The sequence below is a fragment of the Anticarsia gemmatalis genome, chromosome 17 (assembly GCF_050436995.1).
Source record: "Anticarsia gemmatalis isolate Benzon Research Colony breed Stoneville strain chromosome 17, ilAntGemm2 primary, whole genome shotgun sequence".
Taxonomy (NCBI): domain Eukaryota; kingdom Metazoa; phylum Arthropoda; class Insecta; order Lepidoptera; family Erebidae; genus Anticarsia; species Anticarsia gemmatalis.
Genome location: NC_134761.1, coordinates 8,599,751 through 8,622,139, shown reverse-complemented (window position 1 = coordinate 8,622,139; position 22,389 = coordinate 8,599,751). Strand labels below are relative to the sequence as shown.

The window sequence follows — 22,389 nt, the reverse complement described above, 5'->3', positions numbered from 1 at the left end:
TTAGAACAACATTTATTTGCATTATTTATTATCGATAAAAGGCAAACATAATTATTGTCTAATAAAAATAATGTAGTTAGCAGTCACGTTCACCAGGATATAACACAAGATTTCCTTTAACATTTTTGTCGAGACGATATCACCATGTCCCCGAGCACTTTTCCAAAGTTCTAAGTAGTGTGGAAAACTTTGTATATGGGAGCAGCCCTACACAGAGCGGGCAGTTTATAGCGTCGCCGATGCCGGCTTTACTGCGCCCTTTTGATAACTCCTCGTAACTTTTTTATGACGCGCGTGCTTATGCCAGCCTGGTACAAACGCTTCGGCATTTATTCGACAAGTACCGCGCTGTATATGAAAAACATGCTTCGAAAATATCCTCACTAGCATTCTGTTTGGAAACTTGTTTTGGACGACATGTCGATAATAACTTGGATTCATTTCGAGTCTGGTAGCTATACGTATTTGTGATTTATTGCAAAATAGATAGCAATTTATAGACAGAAATTTATTGTCAATTTAGAATCATTAATACGAGATGCAAACAAGTTACATTATTGAAGTCCTTGCGAGTTATTTTTACAAGTAAAATGTTTTGAAACAAACAATTTTGATGTTGTTTTTATAGTAAGTTTGTTCTTACAAAAAACATTCGGAAAAAAATACATAGCACCATGCCCAATATGTACAGACACGACCCAGTACTGTTATTGTTAGTTACTGTCTATAGTAGTCATATTTCTGAAATATCACATGCCAATTTTAGAAAAATACCGTGGAATCCATCAAGGGCACCATTTCCATATTCTTCGAACCGAATACCACAATCTCTTTTTGGAAATACACGACGCATACAGAATGCAAGTACCAGGGAACGAGTAACAGGAGGAGATCACATTTAAAACACGTTTTAAAAGGGTGTGCAGGGCGATCTGAGAGCAAATTGAGCAAAAATATACAATTAAAGTAATTAACTTAATACCCGAACTAATTATACTGACAGTAGTCGCACTTAATTAGCAGTTTGAGTCGTGAACTTTCTTGTTTTCGAAGAATTGAAAAAGGTGGTTTTGCGAACATCTTGAGATGTTATTGGACAATAAAAGCTTGTAAAAAGTGACCATGTTATTAATTAATGTCCATGTTTGTATCATGTTGTGAAGTTGTAGGTAATGTGAGACACAGCTATTTGAATTGGTATGTGTAACAAAGGTGACATTACATTGTAATGGCATTATGATGTTGATACAATTTGCATATTGTGCATATTATTAGGTTTGTAGCCACCGTTTTCAGCACGACTTTTGTTAAGGATAAGTAAATTGAGGAGATTTTATAATGTCAGAATGTATAGAGTTTTTAGATTATCACAAACCATTATTTAATCAGTCGAGTTGTAGAAAGGCTACATACATAAATCACGCCTTTTTCTCATAGGGGTAGACAGAGACCAAAGAACGCCACCCGCTTTGCTCCTTCCAGACGTCCAATGCCTCATTCACATGCATACATCTAGTCATAATTAAAATAAGTTTAAATAAAGGTTAGAAACTCGACAGAACATAAAATCACAGTATCAAAGTTTGTAACCGCGCTAACTGGAGAAAAAGAGAAACGACTAAACGAGCCCTAGATCGAGAATCGAGATATTAAAACTTTGTTTCAAACTACATTTGAACGATATTAAAACAATCGTTTTTACACTATTAACATTAACTTTGTTATTGCTGTTTGTGGTCGTCTGATCGAACTTTTTAGTTAAGATTGTGACACATACTCTGTGAAAAGGCCAATTTATCAATCATTTTATTGAATATTTACTAACACATCGCTGTCCCACTGCTAAGCAATGGTCTTCTCTCGAAGGCCTTGAGTTCACACCAACCACTACTGGCTAAGTGCGGGTTGGGGACTATGCATGCCCTACATCATTAGAGAACTTATTCAAGTGATAACTGACATTATTATTGATGCCTTTGTCTTTACCTTTGGATTCGCCAGATGGCCGGGATTTCCGGAAATGTCCCGGAATTTTGCGTTTTGTCCCGTGTCCAGTAATTTAACTTCGTTGTCCCGGAATTAATTAATACTAGATTTTTACAAAGTTATGGTACTGCAGTATTTTTTGGTCATTCCTACTTAGCGTAGCCTCGGACGGGAGACCAGAACTCTGATTCCATTCATGGCCCCAGAAATGTTCAGGAAATAGTCAGCCTGAATCTGGCAACCTCATCTTCGGGTATAATAAGCGTGGCGCTTAAAGCAAATCAAAACTAATCATCAAATACGATACGAACGAAAAAGAACTATAACTGCACATCAGGAAACGCCTTTTAAATGTTTATACGGAAATATAAAAGATTATAGCAACTAAATTCAATTAACCCGGTACAACAACAATATATATATAACATTTATTATATATTCCTAATTATTAAACAGAATCATAAAACTCCAGTAGTTATCTAAATAGCGGAACCGTTCAGCCGATGGTCCGGATTTCAATCGTATTCAATAGGTATGTTCATGCGAATGCGAGTATAATCAGTGTACGCTAATTTGCCTATAAAACGTTAATCAATTTAAACATCATGTAAATTATCGTTAATAGTCTTAGTTCTGCTAAAACCGGTATCATAGGGTTGGCAAATAAGTATTTTTAACCAAATCTGCCTTTCTTTCGACTATGTTGGAGTCGGCTTCCAGTCTCAAGGATGCAGGAGTGACTGGCCTATCAGACCTCCACAAACAAGTTATTACACATTACCTCTCGGGAAGACTGGTTGTCAGACTTTCAGACTTCTGCCTACAAGTACCGACTGTTAAAGATCTCAAAATATTATTTTTGTTTAGCCAACGGCTAAATATTCAAACAATTCAATTTTAAGTGATATTCAAAGTTATTATAAAGCGACAGCACGGGGCTAAGTGTAACTTAAAATTGAGTGTCATTCGACCATAACTTAAACGCGACAGTTTGAGAGAATAATCTTAGCAAGCAAAAACTACTGTATGGATTTAGATCAAATTCAGCTCATAGATAGTTTAAAACCTGGATTAATACATAAGCTATTAGTTTAGTGGATCATCGAAACTAAAACCGAAGCAACCACATTTCCAAAAGTCAATTTATTTTAGTGACCAATTAGTGTTTTATTTCATTTAGATGATGACCGTATTCGAACAACCATAATGAAAGTCTAAAATTTATATGTTTTAAAATTCGTCGAAATTGTACAATTAATCAAAATCATTATAATAATCCATTATCAATACAGATAGCGTATGATTATATTTTATCTGGTGTAAAATATTTTACTATATAATATGAGACGTATAATTAATTTGTAAGGAGCAAAACCGGTTGAACATAACTTAAGTGAATTACATGTTTTCTTGTTTGACAAGTCGTGATAATTAATTAAATTTGGACAAGATTTCGCTAGCGGCATCGATAAAATGATCTATTTTAAAATATCATCGAAGAATATGATATCTTTAAATTCTTTGAAATATTTGACAGATATCACTATCATTGTATATTTACAATATCATTAGATCTCCTTGATTGTATAGGTATGTATATATGTATGCAGATAAACAAGCAAATTCCTTAATAAATCAACACGACTGTAAAATATAAACATACTACGAACATAAGTGGAACGTAATGTGTAAGCATGTATAATCGACTTTGTTTTATTTCACCTTTCTACCCGTGCATAATTCCTATTTGCGCAGTGAGACTGTCTACCGCAACAAATATCGAACAGCTTTATAAGAACAAAGGAAATTTAATTAGGCATTTCCTTCTATAACAAAACAACGTTCGGCTCAAACATCTCTTTCAAAACATAAACAGTAAAAAAGTATGACTCATAAAAGACATTAAAAGATAAATAACCTCAAAAAAGAATGTTGAAAGAAACTAAACACAATAATCAGTCTCAGTATCTAATTACAAGCGTCAAAAATAAATAAAACCAGCTATTTCGATCTAATTATAGCCGTCAACTTAAATTCAAGAATGTTGTCGAACGAAAGAGATGAATTGCCGAGCGGTAGATAAATCGCGACGGATTCCATTATACTCCAGCCGTATGTTTGTCAATAGGGCGGCTGATTGGGAGCTCCTCGACGCTCTGCGAGCCTGGTACGCGCGGGTGATTTACCGACCCGCCGCGCTACTTGGCGCGTTGCCCGAGCATCGAACCCGGACCAGAGGTGCACTTTACCCGGAGAAAAATTGCTTGTTGGGCGGAAATACGCTTGCAATATACCCGACTTCAGTTTATTTCTGTTGATATCAAAAATGTTGCAGTCAAACTATTTGATATAGCGTCTGTTACTTCAACAAATTAGTAAAACGATACTTTACCATTTGATTTACTTGCTCAAAAAATGAACATATAAAGGTCTCGTCTCTCGACGCTAAAAGCCTTTGTAAATCTTGTAATATAAAAATAGTCAGAAGCAATAATATGTCACTGTCAAAACATCATGTTCGTATTCATTCGGTATTTCTATTTATCCAAGACATTTACGTTGAAATAATTTGCAAATGCTTTTATTCACAAAAGACTTTCGTTCTGCCTACAACGTTATTAACTTAAATGGAAATGAAAACTAGAGAATATGAATTAAAATGATGTGGTTGAAAACTTGAAAGTACTACACGGTAACTTGACCATTGGTCTCTGCCTGGTAATAAATCTAATAATTAGGTGATTGCAGACCTAGTTATTGGCAACATTCATCTTGTATGCAAATAAGTAATTTGTAGTTTGTATGTAATCTACATTTATGAATAATAACACAGCGTTTGATCATAATTACCCTTTAGCTTCTAGATTAAAGATGTAAATTCACCGGCGCGCGGTATAATATCAATGGCGCTAATGTACCCATGAATTATTACTTTATTATTATCTCTATAAGTAACTGTATTTGGTAGCAATTGTATTTAATATTAATTAATTTATAAGTACCATAATTGGACACGAGTTTCAAGGCTTATACATCTACATGTTAATTATAATTCATCAAACAAAAAATGGCTTGACTGGCAGCTAGTACGAAATGTAAGAATAATAAATAAATTTAGGCATATGAGTGGTGTTCTATGTCTAACCAAATAGGTATTATTTATGTTAATTTCCATATTCAGTGAATTCATTGGCCGTGAAATCTAAACAAGCAGACTGTTTCGCAACAACAAATTGCCTTTGATTATTGTTTAATATCTAAATAGCTTTTGCCCGAGGGATAATGTGGCTTTCTATTTAAATAAAGTTTTAAACATCGCATTTGTTTGGTTCACTTTAAATACTTAGCTAAGTATTTAAAGTGAATTTATTATAGAAACAAAATCGTTTTATATTTTTAAATGAGTCCATTTATAGCCATTGACGAGAATAAACATATTAAAATGTATTACTATTAGCAATGATTGATTTTTTGCTATTTAGCTTGTATTTATTTCCTGTCTATCTAATGCTTAGTAACACATAGTTAAATACATATTGAATGAAAGATTGAACGCAAGTCGAGGACAAAATAAGGCCATCACATTTCTTGGCAGTACTCAACGATAAATAAAACGATTACAAGTCACAAATGTCTAACTAAATGATACAGTTATTATGGAGCTGACACCTACGGACCTACCCAGTGTTGCCACACCGAAATAACACGTAATCTAACGTGAATCACGATGTATAACGATTTACTGTAATGTTTTACATAGGGCTACCTTTACGTTAAAGTTCAGTACCGGTATTACAGATTGAGAGAAAAGACGATCGTATGTGTCAAAAGTGTCAAATATCCGAAGATGGGAAAATCCGTGCTTGATTGTGATATAGCTATTTGATTTATTTTAAAAACTAGCTTTTACCCGCGACTCCGTCCACCACCTGAATTTTTTCATAGGAATGCGTCATTTTCCCGGGGAAAAAAAGCCTATGTCCTTTCTCAGGTATCAAAATATCTCCATACCAAATTTCATGAAAATTAGTTCAGTAGTTTAGGCTTGATTAGTAACATACAGACAGACAGACAGAGTTACTTTTGCATTTATAATATTAGTATGGAATAAAAGGTATTATAAATATGCTGTGTCTGTGACCTATAGTATATCGAATATCTATACTTTAAACTGTGAATTTATATGAAATCTGCTTCCATAAACGAAAACAGAAGAATATGACTAGTGTAAAACATAAATCATCACTCTTTTAACATATTTCATTCAGTTTCCACTTGATTACATTCCTTACGTAAATAAAAGTAAAATACGTTCCAATATACGAGCCAAAAAAAACTGAAGTCATACAAGCAGATTTGGCGAAACAAATAAAGATGGGATTTCTATGAATAGGATATATTTCCACAGGGAATTGAACGCTATTAGGGTTGTGTTGGCCCGCAAACCGGCCTTTCCAAATATCGGTATTCAAACTCAACCCTCGGAAAAAAAACTGTAACTCGTGCACAAATAGAATGAATGACGTTTAAAATAAAAAGTAAATAAGTATAGACTTACTCTAGGTATTCTGTGTTAAGTTAAATAATAAATTAAGTTATTTTATGTTAAGTAATTCTTTTTAACTTTTATTCTCATTGCTAGATTAATAACTTTTTAATTCAAGAGCAAATTGTAAACGGTTTGAATAAAAAGGTTTATTAAACTTGAAGGATGTTTCGCCGATACACAATATTAAGTAGAGTATAATTTTTACTTTACTCTGCCTCTGTTATTTGACATAAATAATACTTAAGTTCTTGAATGATCGTACCTATTATGTTAACGTTTAAATATTTCGATTACGGATTCCAGGAAACATTGTACAAGCTTGTAGAGCTTCATAAAAGTACGCCACAGTAAAAAATAACAAATACCACGCGAAATAATCCGTAAAATTAGTTTCGTTTTGACAAAGCCGTGTCAGAGTTTCAGATTTTACAAAACGATAAGAATAACGTGCTAACAACGCGAGTGGGGAGTGTATTCAACTGGAGATTTTCAACGTGGCAACACTGGCAACACATATCCGATTTATATTTTTTTGCTAACGTTAATCGCGTTTTTATCGAGTCTTCTAAAAATCAAATTGAGTTCTTCCAATTCAGTGCTTTTTTAACTGTTCATGCTGGATAGGAATTCAGTCTCAAATTATTGAAGTAATTGTTTGAATATTGGGAACATAATAGTATTGGCTTAATTTGCAAGATTTTTTCTAGATAGGTAGTAAAGAACAAAGCAGATAATATATTATAAAAAACTAGGAAATCTTTTTCACTGATTACAGTTGACATCACAATGAAAATAAGCCGTAATTAATTACGTTACTTGCTGTAACAATTCAATGTCAAAAAGTATTTCAAAATATACCTACAGACGACTCAATCATGAGAATGTTTCAAGGTGAAACACCTTTTTGAAGATCCGTTGACTGCATACTTGAAAACGAATAACATTTATAAACACCTTTGTTTTAATTTAACGTCCAGTAATATCTGTAACTAGAATCTAGAACGGGTATTTTGTTAATTATGGAAAGTCTACGTTTTTTTGTTTTGCCAGACAAGACGTCAGACGTAGTTTTTGACAGATGTCCACATATCTGTCAAAAACGTCAAAAACACTTCGCAGATAAAGTTATAATAGAATTATACAACAAAAGCACACTAAATGTACCTAAAATAAGTGTTTTCTGGCTACAATTTCAATAAATACATTTGACTATACTTTGCAGCCCTACACGCGAGAGATAATCTCACGAGCGGCTTAATGACATAACTATTCGTACACAAGTAAAATTGTTGCGAGGGTAAATTGCGGTAGTTTATGCTACGATATATAATGACTATGTGAAATGCTTCTATACATCGTCGTTTGCCAAACATTCCATGTCTGGAGAACTAAATGTACGGCTTTGAGATTTCTATATTTTATTTTGTTTACTTTTTTATTTCAAATTACCTATAATACTCTTTAACTACAGGGTTGTACATTTTACAATTACCTTACTTAATTTGGAATGGAAGCTAGCTTTTGACCACGACTTTGTCGGCGTACAAAGATTTTCCCGGATAAAAGTAACCTGGTTTAACCCAGTGTATAAACAATCTGTGTGCTAAATGTCATCAAAATCCATCTAGAAGTTTTGCGTCAAAGTGAAACAAACAACTCATAAATCCAAACAAATTTTCGCAATAATAATTTTAGTAGGACAATATGGGCCTTATAAGGCTTGCAATAAAACTTGTACAATAAAAATAAAAAATAATGTTAAGTATAATTTTTACACAATCTAAATTTTAATTCATACATTATTTTTATCTCTCAAGTAGGTACAAAAGCCCCTTGTTGTTGACTAAAGAAAATAAGTTATGCATTGAAAATTATCTGTTAAATTAGAAGTTCAATGTTAATAACAGCTCCCGAAAATAAAATTATAACATCTTGTATTTAATTAAGAAAGATATTTCGTTTATCCAACGGACTTATTAATTTTTAATTAGTATTTCACTTGTGAGCTATTGTTTTATAGCGGGAGAAAATGACGCTATAACAAAAATATATTCATTTGTTATCATGATCATACAATTAATGCGTGATTTTAAGCTAAATGTTTATGAATGAAATCGTTCAAATTATACAATTATTGTTATTATAATTAACACTTCCAGTTATTATGTTTTAATAAAAACATATATTTAATTAAGTTTACAAATACAACATTTACATATCCATGCATATGACTGTAAGTTTACAACAGCTAAAGTTTTTCTTTGCCATCATTATCGGTTGCGTAATTTATCTATACTATATACTATACTAATATTATAAAGCTGAAGAGTTTGTTTGTTTGTTTGAACGCGCTAATCTCAGGAACTACTGGTCCGATTTGAAAAATTCTTTCAGTGTTAGATAGCCTATTTATCGAGGAAGGCTATAGGCTATATAACATCACGCTACGGTCATTAGGAGCGGAGTAGCAACGAAAAATGTTACGAAAACGGGGAAAATTTTGACCCATTATCTCCAGTGACGCGAGCGAAGTTGCGCGGGTCAGCTAGTAAGAAATAAACACACAAAAACATTGACGTGGGACGTTTATACGTTTTGAAAATGACTATGGATATTACGTTTTGCGTCGGCTTTATAATAACGCCATAGTTTTTTCGACAAAAGTCCCCGTTATGCAGTTGTTAAGGAAAACTTACTGTTCAGCGATAAATACCACATGCCGATAGATTTATTCTAATTAAGACCACCGCTATTTTATTATTACGTGTTTTTCATGTATATTATATTAATTATAAATAATGATTGTGGTTTTATGGGGAGGATAAAATTTATCAAGCTATTTTTGTGACATAGTACTATAATTATTATATAAGTATATTATAGTATAAATTATCAAAGTTAAGGTAAAGATGTAAGAATTTACTGAATCATTCATTACCTAATTTATTTTTAACATTTTAATCAATCAGAGTTAAGCGCCTTTATCAAAACCCAGTCAGTAGATGGATTGGCGCGGAGTGTTAGTACCGAGTACAGCTGGTACCAGTGACTCAGTAAAAATAAACAATATTTTATTACATCAATTAATTTCGCAACTGTCAATTAAGATTTTAATCGTTAAGCCAAGATTATAAAGACTTATTGTAGATAAAAGTTATATTTTATCAAATCTAGTACGCTCGGATAAGAAACTCAATCCACGGCCACAATCAGGATTAATTCTAGATACAAATTATCGATATTTTATGGTATTTATATAACTGTTTTAAAATGACTTGGGTGTTTTGACACGGCCAATTTGATAGCTCTAATTGATTCGACAATCTCTTGGGAATTAATTGATGTTGTTCGCTATTCTAGTTCTGGAGATACGATAGAATATTTAAACAGACACGTGTGGTGCATGTACATTGTGGCTATTGTGGGACCCGTATAGTTTTAGCAAAATTATAAAGTAAGTACATCGCGTATGTGTAAGATTTCTTTGAGAATCAAAATGAATGCAGTACTTGTTTTCGAAGTCAATTTTGAACAAATTTACTGTTAAAAACACGAATATGGTGTAGCTACACGAAAAAGGATTTGGATTGGACATTTACATGGTTCCATTCGTGCTGAAAAAGTCGCACTATTGAAAAGTTAACTGCCAACTGACAGCAGTGTATTGCTCACTGGATTCAAGGCATTCCATAAAGACCTGCAGAAATTGTGGGACGTGGGACGTAACAACAAATACGAAATTAAACAAAGCTTAGTATTTTTGCACATTCTTATAATTGTATTTTGCACGTCATAATATTACGTCAATAGCATTGTTTCCATTATTGAGAATTGTTCAGTATTTCTTCAAAACAGCTGCCAAAATTCTACCCACGATACATATTTTAAACGCGCGCATTGCCCAAAAGAATGCAGTACTATTTTTTCCTTTAGCCTTCATCGCATACGGCACGTTATCGCGGAATTATTTACTAAATCTAACATACAACAAACAATACGACAAGACTCAGATTACAGAATGAATGATGAGCGCATAATCCGAACATAAGCGTCTAAGGATTATCGCGCCATATTGAAATATCTACTTAACCATATATTTTTATACACGTTCCAACCATTCGAATCTAAAAGGTGTAATAAATAACACCCGTTTCACACACTTTTCAAGGGAATAAAAGAGAAACCGCTATATGAATGCTATAGATAACGTGGCTGCGTGGAATCGGCCATTTTCTTCAACGAAAATTGAATTGGATGAATTGAGTTCGTCACCTTCTAAGCTGATGCGAGTAATAAGTCAAGCATTAAAATAAACTGGAATATAAATAAATGGCCTCAAACATTTTATTATCGCCTTAACGTCAGATATTAGGGGGAATTTAAGCTTTTTATTTATAACGCTTATATTTTACACACAAATAAAACTGTCAACTGTTTTTTGAAACACCAATATACATTAACTGCGGTTACGAGGAAAACCATACAAGTACAACGAGCTGAATTATTATTCAAATAAGAGAATAACGGTTGGTATAAATAAAAGATGGAGCTCGATATCACAAAATAACGTTACGAAGATTATAAAAGTAGAAATAAAAGGTGTAATTATTTAATGACAAGTGAATAGAATATAAATGATTGCTCCATCGTGCGCCTTCCCACATAGACTTGTGTGTAACAGTATCTGCCAGTGACGGGGACGCCGCTAATGTTCTATTGTGATATCAAAGATATTTTACCAACGATAAAATCATTCGAGCGCTACTAACATTTCGTAATCATATACCCATTACTCATACTTTAATTGTGTTTAATACTCATAAATCGACTTGTTAATTTTCGCCTGATTGTTGTGTAAAAGTATTTTTAATTTAAACCGCGGTAAAAGAGCATAAATTGTGTGAATAACATTTTTTGCCGGCATCGATTAGATCATTCGAGCTATTCTGCCGTCGTAAATGTAAACACAGTAACTTAAGTTACTGTGTTTATAGTTTGTTTAGTTCTTTGGAATCAGGAGACCGCGGGCTATTTGAGAAAGTTTTCGGTTTGTTTGTACGATGGATAGTAACCGAAATACATTAAATAAAAACACAGTATTTTTACAAAAAAAACATTTTTTTTAATAAAAAATACAGTATCTGTGTTATTTTAAATTAAATAACAGTATCTCACTACTAACTGTGTTTTTTTAACGTGAATAGATTTAAATTATTTTTTTTTGCTTGATTATAACACGGCTTCTTCAGTTACTGTGATTGCGTATAAAATATTGTTCAAAGATAAACAACAAATACTTGAATAAATCACAGTATCTCATTTACTGTATTGCTGATTTTATACGTATTTCTAAGAAACATAGTTATAACACAGTATGTACATACTTACTGTGTCGTAATCCCCCTAATGTTAATATCTTTACAAAGTTACAACACAGTAATAGGTAAAACTTGGTTACAACACAGTAACCGTTGAGTTACCGTGTTGTAACTTAAAGAAGAAAATCATATTATATTATTACCCTAGCTTAAAACACATTATCTAATTTTATTATTTATACAATAATAATATACTAGATATATATATACAGAATCAAAGATTCAACTATATACTAACATTAAAAGTTGCATGAAATAATATACAATAATTAGTATCTTCATGAGAGCAAAAATTAACCATTAAACTTCAACCGCGTTTTTCTCAAAACGCATATTTTGAAGTTACTGTGTTTAGATTTACGACGGCAGTATTGAACACGAATGCTTTTCAATCAAGTGTTCGAGCCGTAGCGAAATGTAGTAATGGCGCGTATTTATACAGACAAAGGTTATTTCAAGTTTAACTTGTAATAATAATCATAAAATGTATAACATGGAATAAAATTACGATTGCAATTTATAGAAAGGTTACACAGGGATTATAGAACTATTTATATTTTTGCTTATGATATTTCATTACATTAATTCGTATTGCGTGATGTGCGATTTGTATGTACGTAGGTATTTATTTTATCTATAGCACTTGACTATTAGCAATCTAATATTATTATCAAGTTGTGTGTGAAATAATAAATAGCTATTATTATTTTGCGAAGCAGAATATGTAGGTCAAATAATAAAAACAAAATTACGTTTCTTTGTATTTTCCACGAAAATAAAACGTAGTTCAAAAATCACACACCAATGAAACTCCTAGAAAAATCGCTAGTTCTAGTAGTCAATATCTAAAAACAAGATAACAAAGATGCTAGTAAATTATGTAGTTAGATGTAGATATTTATTGCACTGATATAGCCTGTATTTATTGTGTCAGTAATTTGAGAAGCATTGCCAACAAGTGCTGCAGTCTCTAATAAAATATTACCGAGACATCATACTTAGGTACTACTTTTTGTTCTATGTACTACTATGCAGTTCCAATAATAAAATAAAATAGAAAACTAGGTAGGTAGGTAATTATAAAAATATAATTAATTATCTTCGTATTGTTGAAGAACTTTTTTTCCATACTGAAATAAATAAGCAGTTCGCTACAGTAGACAATGGAGGAAAAGAAAAATTTTTTTTACTAAAAAAAATCAAATTATATAAAGGCAATTTTTTTTAACAAAAAAACAAATTATATCTAGGTATGACTCGTGTATAAATATTCCGTATTTTATGAGCGGTAGTCAGTAATGTTAATTTAGTTTAATTTTAGCTAACCACGTAATTTGAAACGTAATTTAGGAACTTATTATACGTCGTAAACCACAAGTAATAATCATAAAAAACGTATGAATAGAAAATTATTTTTGTTGAACAAATAAGTATTAAATACTTCATAGCCGTGGTATTATGTATAATTGGAATAGGTACTAGCATACTATACATAATATACTAGCAGGTTTAAGCAATATTATCTTTTTACTCTTTCTACCTTATAGTTATTGAATGTGTAAGACAAAGACAGCAGCAGTCGGAACTCTGCAACTGTCATCGATTCTTTTGGTTTAGCATTACTAACCCCCGGTTTCTGAATTACATCTAGCGGTAGTTTATCTAATCAATAGCGTTTTTTCTCATATAAAAAACGCTATTGAATAGAAAAACTACCGCAAAACGTACCTCAGAAACTAGGTATTAGAAAACTTCACGAGAGCGGCACATTTAACGTAAAAAACACGACGATTAAAAATACTCTATCTTGATAGTCAGTGCTAAAGACTTAATAAATAATATCAAATAAGCATCTCTATGAAAAGTTAAGTAGGTAGGTATGTATTTCATCAATGATAATTTGATAAAATATTAATAACAAGATAATAATAAATAACAAGCAAGACTATTCACTTCACAATAAGATAGTTTTACGTCGATAATAAAAACACCCACTTATCTCAAACTCTTAATTACGTCTATTTTATTAATTTAATCTTCTATTGTTAAATTAAACATTATTACAATTCTGAATACTTTTAAAAGTAAGTTTAAAATACTTTTGAAATCTTCAAAAAAGGCTTTGTATTTGACACTATTCAAAATTCAAGCATTCCTTCGAGACATATTCAATTATTTTAACTTCATTTTATGAAAACATTGTGAATTGTTTGATCAACTTATCTTACGAAACTTTGTAATTTTATAATTTACAAGTGTTTACATTCAGCCATGACGGTATACACATATTTTAGTAAGAATAGAGTTTAATTTATTATTCGTATGCCGTACACGTTACGTTTGGAAAAAAAATTGGCCAAGTGCGTGTTTCACGCACATTACACCCGGTTTTCCATAGCCATTATGAAACCAAAAAGTTTTTTTAAGTATATTCCCAAAGTTGTAGGTATTGTATGTTCGAGTGTAATATCGTTAAACATGCTCAAAATTTACGCGTCTCTATATTTTGTCTATGGTTCTAAATTTACAGACTGCCAATAGAGGTTAATGAGGGTCGAATCATTATTATTCTTTACATTTTTAGATACAGAAATTTTGGTATTGTGTAACGAAATAAGTTTGAATTTAAAGTGTAGAAAACTAATTAGTAAGTAGTCTCAGTAAAACCCTGGTATTATTATACAAAGTGAATTTTTCGATTTTAGAATACAGAAAATGTAACACCTAGCTAACTAATAGCAATGAATATAATTTCTCATGAATTATGAAGCAGGAGAGAAAACGAAGATGGAGACACCTCTAGCAATAAACGGACATTATAAACGATTATAGAAATAACTTGAATGCCGAGATACCGACTAACTGGTTGGCAGAGAATAAAAAACATATTGAACCGACCCTAATACGGGATAGGGGCAGGACGACGATGCCCAACCCAAAAAAAAACGTTCTATTTTCAAAGTTCCCACCGCAATGAAAGAGGCCCTTATCAGAACAAATTGCTATAATATGATTCCGTACAGATTAAAAAAGTTGTCCGTACCGTCGAAAATCTTGTTAAGCTCAATTTAGGTGTTTGAATTCCGTGGTACTTTTCCTTTTCAATAAGCCATACTGGCCTTTCACGAGGCCATACACTAAACCGTAATGGGTTCCGACCCTCCTTGATGTCTCAAAATAAACAAAAGGGTCCGACGTTGTTGACGTTCGGGGACAAAAAAGTTTTTATAAGTAAGCTTTTTACGAGCAAGTTTTATTAGCTCCCGGGTTTAAAACACCTACTGGCCAATGTCAAATATTTGTATTGTTCAATTATAATTATAAATAGCTTAATGTTGTGATTGTGATTTAATGGGAAAACGTTAGTGTAGTGTTCACATGATGAGAATGGAGTTGTAACGCATTTATCATCATTATTTCAGCTTGTCTTCTACAAATGTCAACGATTTAACGTGGGCTCATTCGATATACCGCTATACACAATGAGTATACACTACAGCTACCATTTCTGAGCTTCGGACTAGCGCCATCTTGCCACGAATCCCAAACACAAAGAAATTATGGAATTGAGTAAAAACGAACTCATTTTCTTATTGTTCGAGGAATTCCGTTATTGGAAAGTTTTGCTGATGGTTACACTTGTAATAAATCACGTAATACTTGAAGATATTTTTGTAATCTCAGTGGAAAGGGTCGTAAGTATCAATTAGAGATAACGTTTTGATAATAAGTTAATTGGAGATAAATGATATTGCTCATAAATATTCGTGGTGCGTCTTAGCTTGATGACTACGTGTTGTTTTGTCAACGGATATATGACGTCATCTATTTGTAGCCGACGATTATCATGTGCCAGTCACCTTTTCACAGATGTGAGTTACTTAAATGCCTAATAAAATTCCTTATTTGGAGTCCTGAGAATGAAATTGATCTGTTTTCTATCAAACAATTTCAATTTACTGCTAAACCCACTTTGGATTAAAATTCCTTTTCCTATAACGCTACAATGAGCCTTGAAGTTATGAGCATAGATCTAACAATCAAGTAGGCAGCTAGTCGGGATTTCAACACGTTTAAACAGACATTTGTTGGCTGAAAACTAATTTAGGGAGTGCGAAGCCCTCACTGTGAAATCTGTAATTAAACAGTGTGTCCGGGTCTAACCACAGACGATACAACATTATGTACATTGTGTGTAGCTACATAAAATATCTAGAACATCTATCAATGGCTGATGAGTATATAATACCTACGCTTCATTAAACATTTTAATATACTTATAACAAGCAGATATAATGAATAAATAACACAACACGTATGGGATTCAAAACGGAAGACATTATTTACACGAGACAGACAAGCAATATATTTACTTTGAGAACATAACTGTTAATCGCAAGCTAAATTACTACCTAAATAGGTACCTACTACCTACCGACATTTTTTTAGGCGTTCCGTCAATAATAATAAGGTTAACAATATCTACTCACGGATCTCAAGCGAACAGTTATTCAATAAAGTTTTAAAGGTTAATTAACAATTTGTAGTCATCTAGATTCATGCATAGACCAGCTAAATAATTAAATTATGCTAATAATACATAAGTGTTATACAAATAAGCTGATTAAACATACACATTAGCATATTATCGCTATAATTATCAGATTAAATAATAATGAGGTAATATCTCACCGTTCCCAAGTTGGTCTAGCGATGACTCTCGATGGCAATCCAAAAGAGACACAATCCATTCAGCACTTTGAAGCACTATAGTGAACACTAACACTATGCTAGGTACCGGCACGACCTCAATGCACCATCACTAGACACACTGGCATCCCGGTAGCGATCCTCGCGCGACAATGGCGTGGCGTTCCGCTGCTCCACACACCTACGGAGAGACAAAGGAAGCTATCAGCACACTGCACACCAAAACATGAATTTTGTAGTCACTCGATACACGCCAGCCGTGTGTACATGCGACACGATTGCGTACCGAGTGCTAATAGACGGGCGACGCAACCGCACGCTACACGAATACTGACTCGACCAGACTCGAGCTCTCGCCGGAGCTCGCAACTCCGAGCACTCGGCGCGAGCGGGCCGAGCCGTCGCCGCCACTCGCCGCGCCGAGTCGTCCGCCGCAGCCGACAGGCCGGGTGCGGAATTCAAATCGTCATACTCAGCGCGGCAACAATCATATCACACTTCACTAAGTGGAAGAGTAAAGTGTAAAATCGCACGCAAATACCAGCTAACGTATATTTACGCTCCTATTTGCGAACAACTCAACTATGCAAGTACTTTAATCACTACAATGACGTGAGATAATATAATTTCACATCACGTACCCGGCAATCGAATAAAACGCATTGAAAATGCGCCAGGAACACGCTCGTAAAGTTTCCTTATAAAGAATGTGATGAACCGGGCGTCACTCGCAGCGCGCCGTATTCACAAAACTAAAGTTAGAAAGAGAAATATGAAACCGTGCAATGCAACGTGGCACGGGAGGCGAGGGGAGCAGGGGCCACGTTGGAACACCGCTTCCAAAATATTACAAAAACATTTATGCATGAAGGGATAACAAAATACTGTGCTATTATGCCGTTCTGATTTATACATAGCTATCTAGTGTATTATAATGATGGATCACGCCGGCCACTGACGGCCTTAATGGACAAATTATTGAACACCATGTAATGAGACCGCGTGCTCGCAGCTCGCTCACGGCGGCGGCGGCGCGCGGTAGGTGGTGATAAAACATTTTTTCCTGTGTGTGCACTGAAGAAAACATGTGAGATAATAAAAAGTTATGTTCAAACGTTGGAATCGTAAAGTTTATTTGTGTAATACATTCTTTAAACAAACGGATAATTACAAAGCGTTTTATGGCGAGTTACGGCGCCCGTTGGGAACAAATAATTTATTAGAATGAATCTCTAAATAATCAAAATTCGGATGGCCAGCTTTTACGGTTTACGTCGAGATACATTTACACAAATTACACTTGAGTGAACTTCTATTGAATTTGTAGGTATTCGTTACTAAATGATTACTTGCGCAATGCAGTATCGCTGTCGAGGCCTAGATTAAGATGGTTCACAAACAGCTGTTTATTTGAGACATGACAGAGGTTTATGAAGTTGTTAGGTCATAGTTCCTACACTTCCTACGCACAGTAATCTCATTAAATATGAGCTGAGTGACAACCTGTCGAAATGTTGTAAAACCTGAGGTTACACATTACTCTATCACTTTGAGTAAATGTACCAGTAGCATGTTAAATATTTAATAAGCCGCACGTCGGCATAGACTGGGAGCCAACATCTACATAATTGAGAAAAGGTGGGGCCAAGATAAAGATGTAGCACTTTAAGGCTCTCGACATTAATTTGTCTTGCAAATTACATCTGCAACAATGTTATAATACTATGCGAAATATTACATCATTCGTTGCTAAACACAGAATTATAACTATGTAGTTACAAAATCATTTATAATTATTATAGATTATCAATATATTGATTGTCTGAGATTTGAATGCAAAAAGAGCAAAAACAAATGGTTTATCTAACAATATAATTAATGCTTGATTCTACTAAGACATACCTACATAGAATAAAAATCTTTGAGGTCTAAATCTTGAAGGTTATAAAATATATAATGCTATTTAATATTACTAAAAGCCAGAATAACTTCAGACAACGAAAAAATGAAAATACTCCGAAGCATATTTCACGACAAAAACAATCTTTAAAGTACAATTCAGCGTAATAAGTCGAAAAAGTCCCTGTAAGACAGAGGACTCTTTAAAATAAATTATCCTGCTGTAGACGAGTGCTTTTGTGTCGCAATACAAGTTACTGACAACAAAGAGATCTTTGGAGCGGAAGAAATTTAATCAGAGCATCTGAGACTTAAATTATGAATGGGGAACGAAGTTCAAACTAAACACACGGCAAACTGCTAGATTAGATAAAACTTGTCGTAAACCGAGGGGTTAGACGCGGACTTATTTACCGACTACGACATCAATATTTGTTACATATTTATAAACATCTTAACTACGTATACAGCTGAGAAGTGAGAAATATTTTCCAATATAACCGAAGTAGCGATGCGGTTCGGATTGTAGAGGCGCAGATATTTCTCATATTCTTTTGTTAGGATCTCTCCAGCCGGCTCTTTGTTGTTTGAGTTATAGGAAGACTTACCGAATAAGAAAAACTGAAGCATTATTCAAAAGTCGCTCCCGGAGCCGGAATACTTTGAGAATTTTGAGAACCTTAACTACGTAACTTTGATCTGATGTAAAATACGAATCTATCTTACATTACAAAGACAATCTTGGACAAAGACGGAATAATGTTGTTAAAATGTTGTTTTACAATATCGCAAACATTTATGTGTATTATTTGTATTTACGGCAGGAGACAGTAATTAAAGTAAAACGAATGATTAAGAATTAAGATAGCCAGACGAACATTGGAAAACGTCGATAAAAAAGAACGCACGAATATGTAGACATTTTTATTACCTGGTCTAGTGATTTGCTAACTACGCGTAATCTAAAGAATGTTGTTTAAAAAGACGCTAGTTCCCAACCAGGCGAGCAATTCAATAGCCGAAACGTCTATTGACATTGTAATCTTAACCCGGCGAGACAGGGAGCGTCGGGAACGACACGCCAGCTGGCTTTCCGAGAACCAACCTTATAGCCGCCGGAGGAAGTCGTGCTTTCACAGCCCCGGCTCAACAATACACACAATAGAACGCAAGAGATACCGGAAACTATAATCGATATGGGCTTACTTTTAAACGCGGGATTGTCACATCGTTTACTTCACTTGTAAACCTGTCCACACGCCACTAACCCGCTCGTTATTATCGACTTCTATTCCAGCTGTGATTGGCCACGGCCTCGGCTCAGATTGTGCGATTCCATTTTATTTCACGATTTAAAATACTTTATGGTTTATTGTTACACCGAGCGTTATGTTGCCGCTCCATAAGCGTTACATCGGCATTATTCATGCGGTATGATAGTTAAATTGTATTTCAGTTTTTATGTACGGGGTGTACGAGTGGTACATTGTTAATCAGTGGAGCGACAGCAATTTGTAGCCGATAACCACAACTGCAACGCGACACCCGCACTCGGCGGCCCACTCACTCCCGAGTGATTGATGGTGCGGTGTCAATTTCATGTTATCGCTGACACCGTGAACCCGCGCGGCCGCGGCTCAGCTCGCCCGCTCGATGAGATTGTTGCATAAATTTACACGGGAGATAACGCCACGGGCCTTAGTTAATAACTTGTACAAACATTGCACCGCCGAGCCACGGGAATCGCTCGCTGTTTCTTCTCCGTTCTTTTGTTCCGCGGAACGTTGAAACTTCTTTGAGTTTAACACGTTCCCTGCCCGCGACGCGTATGTGCGTTCTACAAAACGCACATACGCGTCAGGGGCAGCGAACGTGTTAATGTCTTTGTCTTCGTTATTTATTACAGCCTCTGTATATCATTTGAAACTGTTTATAAGCAAATGTTTCCCTATTTGTTTTCTCTTTGCATATTTATGGGTAACTACTAGCTATAGATGAATCGATATTTATAATCGATAAGATCGGTGCGAAGATAAGTAGTACAAGAAATAATCGGAGCGCGTGGGATAATCGATTCAATGAACAAAAGCAACAAGCATGATTACGATCGTGTTTGTGTCTTATTTTAATTTATTACATTGCACATTTTGCTTATTATAGCTATCAGCTTGCGTCCTCATGTAATGTAAGTGTTTTGTTTTGTATCTCCCTTTTTATTGGAATTTTCGTACAAGACTCCGTGGGATTTCTACCTGCTAAGATGTAAAAATAAAGCGAATTTATCCGCCTAGTAGATTCTTATTATAGAATACAATGAAGTGTCTTAAAAAATACTTAATCAATATTCGTTACGCTGTAAAAGCCCCTAACAAAGCTTAAAACGTCTAATATTTTCTTAGGTACATGTCACAAACAGCCCTTTGTCCTCAATATAGTCATCGCTAGTTATGTACACCTACTTATCAACAAAAACAACGGTAGAAAACCTTAGGTTCGCTTCAATAACCCAAGATATCCACCGCTGTAAGTCAATACAAGGGAAGGTAAATAACAAACACATATTTGGCCTAGAATTCGAAGACGGAACCTCGAGTAGTACAATGTTTTCTCTAGTCTCGCGCAAAACAAATACTAAAACTAAGTACGGTACATAAAAGCTTTGCTGCCTTTAACGTATGGCCAGGCTGTTCAAACTTCTACGAGTACAAATTAATCAATATAAACGTTTTTACTTTGTACTCACTACTTTCAGTTCGTTATTTATGTCGCCAGATTGTTAAGTGCTAGCAAAGTCATTAATAAATAACTCTATAACGCTTATTTACGATCACCAGTATTTTAAGTATTCGTAACTCGGTTCACGACGTTTTGTTAAAGATTTGATTATATAGAAGTTCGTAAAACAAGCATTTTTCTCTCGAGAGCACTGCGGCCGTAAAACAACCGATAACAAAACCCTTCTATAAAATATTAAGATCCGACGGAACCCTTTTGGTTAGAGGGTTATAAAAATAAAACCGCGTGCGTATATCAGCAAAAAGAAATTATAAAACACAAAATGTCACCTGCATCACGTTAATGCCGCCCTGGTATCGCTAAAGTGGTCGTGAGTACACGCTTGCACATTGCATGTAAGTCGCTCGTTATTTCATTTATTACCGCGTAAAAAATAACGATGTTTCATACACACATAAACATTCCCCTCTTTTGATTATTTGAAATGACTACGTACGTTCAACCTACACGGCTCTTACTCACGTTCATAATCATTTACGCCCGCCTCGAAAAGATATAGCGAAATTATTTCATGAAAATAATTCTCTAACGTTCTCGTGAGAATGTACGTAAGTACATGTTTTTATTTACCACTATTTTATTCAATACGGCGAACATTAATTACTACTAACGTATAAAGAAAATGTTATTGTTAACGATAGTAATTTCTATAGGTATCAATCGAGATATATTACTAACGCTCATGTTAATCATCGCTTTGAAACATTCTTAATAATCGTTGAAATTCTTTATCCAATCAGATTCACAGTTAAACAATTAGGTGTTGGCTTAATCTCATCAGTTAACATAAATATCGTCGGCACTGGCACACGTCAACGACGACGGGCGATGTTAATTCGGCTTTTTAAAAAATAAACAATTTACCACAAATATGACAGCGGAGACGTAAAAGCTCCCACGCTATTCGATCGGGATCCGTCATAAAACGTATTACCTATATCTGAATTCTGTATTCATGTTAGATTACAATATTTCCGACGCGGCGCTATATCGTATAAGTCAACTCATAACATCAATGCGGGGACTCGATAAAAATCCCTCACCGGTCCCTGTCCCCCCTCTGCTCACTCC

At 34.2% G+C, this 22,389-nt stretch overlaps 2 protein-coding genes across 6 annotated transcripts in view; one reads left to right on the top strand and one right to left on the bottom strand.

Annotated features, from left to right (window-relative positions):
- LOC142979735 (uncharacterized) overlaps positions 1-22,389 on the top strand; it is a 150,730-nt gene that overhangs the window by 31,314 nt on the left and 97,027 nt on the right. The gene's annotated exons all lie outside the window — the stretch shown is intronic.
- Positions 1-22,389, bottom strand: part of LOC142979732 (uncharacterized) — a 95,163-nt gene that overhangs the window by 58,057 nt on the left and 14,717 nt on the right. For 4 of the 5 annotated variants that reach the window (XM_076124842.1, XM_076124838.1, XM_076124840.1 and 1 more), the window contains exon 2: positions 16,606-16,804. The gene's annotated coding sequence lies outside the window, so the exon portion shown is untranslated. Of the gene's footprint in view, positions 1-16,605; positions 16,805-16,909; positions 16,989-22,389 lie in introns of those variants that run through there. The other variant, XM_076124839.1, reaches the window with a different exon arrangement.